Below are 7,719 nucleotides of genomic sequence, written 5' to 3' on the forward strand. Positions count from 1 at the left end.
TATCGCAGATGCTCCACAGTGAGTCTACTCACAACTCCAACTCTGAAAAGCAGTTTCCCAATAACTGCAGATGGGAACCCTTCCTGCACACATAGCCGCCAGGGACACTGGAAGCATCCCTTATTTCCCACATTGTGCAAGAGGAGCACACCACGGCTCTGAGGTGCCCTGTCACAACATCTCTCTACATTCATCTAGTTACTCCCATTAAAAGAATTTAAATGAGTGAGCAATCTTCCTTCACTTTAAACATGTCCATTAGAATAACAAAAAAAATCTTTACTTAAGCTGATATGTCATACTTTAAAAACTTAAATACTCCGCAGGTATCACTGACAAATTGGCTGTTCCCATTGGGACTGTGAATTTCTGAAAGGCCTGAACTAAAACGGAGTTTCAGCTTCACCTTCTCCCTGTCTCACCTCACTATTTACACCCAACTCCAAAACACTCTCATTGAGCCAAACAGCACTTTTAGTGCAGCCCTGCCATTTTCATTGTCTGCTCACACCTACACTTCCCTCAGCCTCCTGTACTGTTCCAATGCATCTCAATGGGAGCTCAGGACCAGTATTGCATCTTTCAATTCAGCCCTTTGTAACCCCAGAGTCAAAATGGACCAGCAGTTTCTGAATGAACAGACAGTTGTCAGAATCTGGAAAGTTCCACCTGAAATGGTGCTGGAATTTGAGTCCACAAGGAATTTCAATGAGAAATTTGCAGAGAATTGGAAGTAGGGAGTTTACAGATTAACATTATAAAGTGGATGATTGAGACTAAATCTGAAAGTTCCTGCAAAAAGACGAGGTGTAATTTGGATAAATCTGTGCTCCCTCTCAAGCCAATACCTCCTTCCACAGCTGCAGGGCCAAGAATTGAACACATACCCCAAGAGTGATCCAACCATGGACTTGAACATCTTTCTGCTTTTGGTTTGACAAAAATATTGAAGATATTTTCCCACAGACAGAACAGACAAACCTTTTTCCTTCCACAGTTTAATGCCAATGATATTCCGATCCTGATGACTCCGCTGACTGTAGAAGCTTGTTTATTGAGATCCCAGTCTCAATTATTCTCAATTAATATCCTATAAAATGAATTCACAAAACAAAGCTCACAGTCAGTGCAAGAACACTTCTCTTGGTATGTGTTTGATGTGTAAATGCTCCTCTTCAAATCACCCCTCCCCCACCCAGGAAGAGGACACGTGCATGCTCCTTGTGGTACATTACCCTAAATAAAGATGGCAGCCATAACCCAGGTCCTCACTGCCTGAGGCCCAAGCCATCTTCCCCTTTGCTGCAAACGTGGGACCAAGAGTTTCTAATTCAGACTAACGACCTGCACAGAGTGTAACTAAACCCTCCCAGTCTACACTGATACATTTCATCCGGTTTCTGCTGCCACTTTCCCCTTTCCGCCTCCTGAACACACCAAGGGTCATCATGGGTCCAGTGACCCTTCCTCAGAACCGATGACAGCTGGGAAAATTAGAATCCCTTCAGGAAACAGGCCCTTCGGCACAACAATTCCACACTCACCCTCCGAAGTTAATCCCACCCAGACCCATTCCCCTATCCTATTACTCTCCATTTCCCCAGACTAATGCACATCCCTGAACACGACGAGAAATTTAGCTGGGCTAATTCACTTGACCTACACATCTTTGGACTGCAGGAGATAGGGGTTAAAGAGTAACTAATAGGTGGGGACAGAGCCCAAAGAGAGACAGGAACATTTGGAAAGACAAAGGAGTGGGAAGTTGGAAAGCTGTTAATGGAGGAGACAGGAACCTTCTAGCATCTCAGTGGCGGTGGTGGAAATAGTGTCTGATGATCTACATTGTGCCTGCAAAAAAGATCCTGAGCTTCCAGTTGCCTGCTCTTTAACACACAAGACTGTTCCCTGTCCAACATTTCTGTCTCATGCTTACTGCAGTGTTCCAGTGAAGCTTGATGCAAGCTGGAAGAACACTTCATAACATACAAAATGGCTTCCTATTTCAAGGACTGCAATTTCCCCTCACACGCCTGTCATTTTCATTGTCTGCTCACACCTGCACTGCCCCAGCCTCCTGTACTGTTCCAATGCATCTCAATGGGAGCTCAGGACCAGCACCTCATCTTTCAATTCAGCCCTTTGTAACCCCAGAGTCAAAATGGACTTCAGCAGTTTCTGAATGAACAGACAGTTGTCAGAATCTGGAACATTCCATCTGAAATGGTGCTGGAATTTGAGTCCACAAGGAATTTCAATGAGAAATTTGCAGAGAATTGAAAGTAGGGAGTTTACAGATTAACATTATAAAGTGGATGATTGAGACTAAATCTGACAGTTCCTGCAAAGAGACGAGGTGTAATTTGGATAAATCTGTGCTCTCTCTCAGGCCAATGCCTCCTTCCACAGCTGCAGGGCCAAGAATTGAACACATACCCAAAGGGTGACCCAGCCATGGACTTGAACATCTTTCTGCTTTTGGCTTGACAAAAATATTGAAGATATTTTCCCACAGACAGAACAGACAAACCTTTCTCGTTCCACAGTTTAATGCCAATGATGTTCAGATCCTGATGACTCCGCTAACTATAGAAACTTGTTTTTTGAGATCCCAGTCTCAATTATTCTCAATTAATATCCTATAAAATTAATTCACAAAACAAAGCTCACAGTCAGTGCAAGATGAATAGTGAAGGCAAATACTTCTCTTGGTATGTGTTTGATGTGTAAATGCTCCTCTTCAAATCACCCCTCCCCCACCCAGGAAGAGGACACAAGCATGCTCCTTGCGGTACATTACCCTAAATAAAGATGGCAGCCATAACCCAGGTCCTCTCACTGCCTGAGGCCCAAGCCATCTTCCCCTTTGCTGCAAACGTGGGACCAAGAGTTTCTAATTCAGACTAACGACCTGCACAGAGTGTAACTAAACCCTCCCAGTCTACACTGATACATTTCATCCGATTTCTGCTGCCACTTTCCCCTTTCCGCCTCCTGCACACACCAAGGGTCATCATGGGTCCAGTGACCCTTCCTCAGAACCGATGACAGCTGGGAAAATTAGAATCCCTTCAGGAAACAGGCCCTTCAGCACAACAATTCCACACCCACACTCCGAAGTTAATCCCACCCAGACCCATTCCCCTATCCTATTACTCTCCATTTCCCCAGACTAATGCACATCCCTGAACACTACGAGAAATTTAGCTGGGCTAATTCACTTGACCTACACATCTTTGGACTGCAGGAGATAGGGGTTAAAGAGTAACTAATAGGTGGGGACAGAGCCCAAAGAGAGACAGGAACACTTGGAAAGACAAAGGAGTGGGAAGTTGGAAAGCTGTTAATGGAGGAGACAGGAACCTTCTAGCATCTCAGTGGCGGTGGTGGAAATGGTGTCTGATGATCTACATTGTGCCTGCAAAAAAGACCCTGAGCTTCCAGTTGTCTGCTCTTTAACACACAAGACTGTTCCCTGCCCAACATCTCTGTCTCATGCTTACTGTGGTGTTCCAGTGAAGCTTGATGCAAGCTGGAAGAACACTTCAGAACATACCAAATGGCTTCCTATTTCAAGGACTGCAATTTCCCCTCACATGTGGTCAACAATGCCCTCCAGTGTATCTCCTCCACTTCCCACACCACTGCCCTTGAACCCCACCCCTCCAAATGCAACAAAGGTGGACTCCCACCATCCTCACCTTCCACCCAGATACAACGCATCATCCTCTGCTATTTCCACCATCAGATCCAACCACCTGAGATATATTTCCCTCCCCACCCCTTTCAGCATTCCACAGAGACCATACCTTCTGTGACTTCCACGTTAGATCATGCTCCCCACCAACCCATCCTCCACTCCCGGCACCTTCGCTTGCCACTGCAAGAGGTGGAAAACCTGTGCCCACACCTTCCCCTCACCTCCATCCAAGGCACCACAGGATCCTCCCACATCCAACATAGATTTCCCTGCCCACCCAAACACCTCACCTATTGTGTCCTTTGCTCTCAGGATGCCAAATTGTGGAATATTTCACTTCCCCTCACCTCCATCCAAGGCACCACAGGATCCTCCCACATCCAGCATAGATTTCCCTGCCCACCCAAACACCTCAGCTTTAGATTAGATTAGATTAGATTAGATTACTTACAGTGTGGAAACAGGCCCTTCGGCCCAACAAATCCACACCGCCCCGCCGAAGCGCAACCCACCCATATCCCTACATGTACACCTTACCTAACACTACGGGCAATTTAGCATGGCCAATTCACCTGACCTGCACATCTTTGGACTGTGGGAGGAAACCGGAGCACCCAGAGGAAACCCACGCAGACACGGGGAGAACGTGCAAACTCCACACAGTCAGTCGCCTGAGGCGGGAATTGAACCCGGGTCTCTGGCGCTGTGAGGCAGCAGTGCCAACCACTGTGCCACCGTGCCACCCACCTATTGTGTCCTTTGCTCTCAGGATGCCAAATTGTGGAATATTTCAGGGAACATTTCTGGGACACATGCACCAACCAACCCCATCGCCCTATGGCCAACCACTTCAGCTACTCGCCCCTCCCCCCAGCCGCCACGCTGCCAAGGACATGCAAGTCCTCCACCACAAAATCCAAGCCACCCGACAGCTGGACGAAGAATACCTTGGGAACTTTCAACCACACGGCATCAAGGTTTCCTCATCTCCCCTCCCCCACCTTATCTCAGATTCAACCCTTCAACTCGGCACAACCCTCTTGAACAGTCCCACCTGTCCATCTTCCTTCCCAATTATCCATTCCACCCTCTCACCACTACCCTCCATCTACATCCAACTATTGCCTCCCTAGCTCCCTTTCCCCAACCCCAAACACCCCTCCCTATTTATCTCTCAGCCATATTCCACCACCCACATTTCTGGTGAAGTGCTGACATGCCCAATACGTCAATTCTCCTGCTCCTTGGATACTGCCTGACCTGCTGTGCTTTTCCAGCGCCACACTTTAACAAAAGCTGGAAGAACAACACCTCATCTCCCACTTGAGGACCCTGCTTCAACATCAAATTCAATAATTTTAGGTCCTGAACTCTCCCACGTCCTAGTGTCTTTGCCCCCTGCCTCACATACCAGGCCTTGTTATTACGTTGCCTGCCATTACACACTACCTATGGTTAGCCACTAACAGTCCCCATAAACAGCTATTCACCCTCCCCCCGTCAGATCGTTATCCACTCCTTTGTCCAACTGCTCCTATCTCTCTCTTTGGACTCTATCCCCACCTATCATTTACTCCTTAAACCTTACCTTCTGCATAAAAAGCCATTTTTTCTCAGTAACGTCAGTTCCTGAGGAAGCGTCATTGAATCGATAATGCGAACCGATTTCTCTTCACAGATGCTGTCAGATCTGCTGAGCTTTTCCAGTACCTTCTGGTTGTTGTGTGTGATTTACAGCATCCGCAGTTCTTTTGGTTCTAATTTACCCGGAGTATCTAATTCAGGTCTAGCAGACGGAAACAGTGTTTATCAACCTTCCCAGTCCACACTAACTCCACCTATCTCCCAGTATCGCTGCCTCTCCCACTCCTTCACATGCAGTTCCCTCTCACAGTGACAATGCGCCTGCAAGGCTGATTGGCCTGCTGGACCCACCCCTCATTCACTCCCATTGGCTGGAGGATCACGCCAACTCTCCTATTGGTCTGAAGCGGTGTCAATCAGCCAGGTCCCATTGTGACCTGAGTGGTGGAATCGTCCCAGGTGCATCAGAGGCTGAGGGGTGACCTCATAGAGGTTTATAAAATCATGAGGGGCATGGGTAGGATAAATAGACAAGGTCGTTTCCCTGGGGTGGGGGAGTCCAGAATGAAAGGGCATAGGATTAAGATGAGAGGGGAAGAATTTAAAATGGATCTGATGGGCATTTTTTTCCCACTGAGGTTGGTGCGTGTATGGAATCTTCTGTCAGGAAGTAGAGGATGTTGGTACAATTATACCATTTGGCATCTGGATGGGTATATGAATAGGAAGGGTGTAAAGTGATATGTGCCAAGTGTTGGCAAATGGGACTAGATTAGGTTGGGATATCTGGTCAGCATGGACCAGTTTAACCAAAGGGTTTATTTTGATGTTGTACGGGTCTTCCCTGTGATGTGCTTCATCATTCACAGTGAATGGGTCAGTATCACAGAGCACAGGGGCTGGGGGCTATTCAGCCCATTGGGGCTGTACTCTCTCCCTCTGGATATGGTGCCAGTCTATCCCAACTCACCTCCCATTTGGACATAGCCCTCCAAATCCTTCCTTACAAAAGTTAAATTTCAAATTTGTTTTGACAATAACTACTGAATCTGCATCCAGCTGTCTTTCAAACTGCTCCAGATGCTCAGAGCTTAGTGAGCAAAATAATCTTCACATTTTTCCTCTGCATTATTTTCCAGTTACCTGAAAATAGTTACTAAAAATTGTGATGTTAAAAATTTCTCACTCTGTCTCTCTGTAAATGAATTATCCTGGAAACAAATCAACTCCTGGTCGAAATCACTGCTTAACCTTCTCAGCTCCAAGGAGAATTGTCTGGCCTTCTGCTAACTCTCCATAAAAGAGAAACCTATCTTAATTTTAATTTATTAGTGCCATAGAGATGTACAGCACAGACACAGACCCTTCAGTCCAACTTGTCCATGCCGACCAGGTATCCTAAATTAATCTCGTCCCATATGCCAGCACTTGGTCCACAGCCTTCTAAACCTTTCCCAATCACATATCCAGTGAGATGCTTTTTAAATGCTGTAACTGTACCAGCCTCCACACTTTCTCTGGCAGCTCATTCCATACACGTGCCACGTTCAGCTTGAAACTTTGCCCCTAATATCCCTTTTCAATCTTTTCCCTCACGCCTGTGCTTTCTAGTTTTGGACTCACCTAAACAGGAATAAGACCCTGGCTGTTTACCCTATCCATGCCCCTCACGATTTTATCAACCTCTATGGTCACTCTATGGTCACCTCTCAGCATCCGATTCTCTAGTGAAAACAGCCTCAGTCTATTCAGCCTCTCCCTATTGCTCAATCCCACAACCCTGGCGACATCTTTGCATCTCTTCTGATTCCTTTCAAGTTTCACAATATCATTCCGATAGAGGGGAGACCAGGACTGAAAGCAGAATTCCAAAAGTGGCTGAATGAATGTCCTGTACAGCCGCAAAATGACGTCACAACTCCTGCACTCAATTCACTGACCAATAAAGGCAAGTACACCAATCACTTTCTTCACTACCCTGCCTATCTATGATTCCACTTTCAAGGAACTATGAACCTGCACTCCAAGATCTCTTTGTTCACCAACACTCCCCAGGACATTCCCATTAAGTGTAGAAGTCCTGCCCTGATTTGCTTTTCCAAAATGCAGAACCTCACATTTATCTAAATTAAACTGCATCTGCCACTCCTCATCGCATTTGATCGGAGTCTCATTGCACTCTCAGGTAACTTTGCTGTCCACTGCACCTCTAATTTTGGTGTCTATTGTAAACCTACTAACCATAGCTTCTATATTCACTTAGAAATCATTTATATAAATGGCAAAAAGCAGTGGACCCAGCACCCAACCTGACAGCATATTGCTCATCACAGGCTTCCATTCCAAAAAGCACCCTCCATTATGACACTGACTGCTCAGCAAGGTTAGAGCTCATGGAATACAGGGAGAACTAACCATTTGGATACAGAACTGGC

At 46.3% G+C, this 7,719-nt stretch overlaps 1 long non-coding RNA gene across 1 annotated transcript in view; it reads right to left on the reverse strand.

Moving 5' to 3' along the window:
- LOC122547724 overlaps window positions 1–7,719 on the reverse strand; it is a 15,666-nt gene that overhangs the window by 5,847 nt on the left and 2,100 nt on the right. Inside the window, exon 2 of the long non-coding RNA XR_006311074.1 lies at window positions 982–1,090. This is a non-coding gene — a long non-coding RNA (uncharacterized LOC122547724). The remainder of the gene's footprint in view (window positions 1–981; window positions 1,091–7,719) is intronic.

The sequence above is a fragment of the Chiloscyllium plagiosum genome, unplaced genomic scaffold (genome assembly GCF_004010195.1).
Source record: "Chiloscyllium plagiosum isolate BGI_BamShark_2017 unplaced genomic scaffold, ASM401019v2 scaf_6424, whole genome shotgun sequence".
NCBI lineage: Eukaryota > Metazoa > Chordata > Chondrichthyes > Orectolobiformes > Hemiscylliidae > Chiloscyllium > Chiloscyllium plagiosum.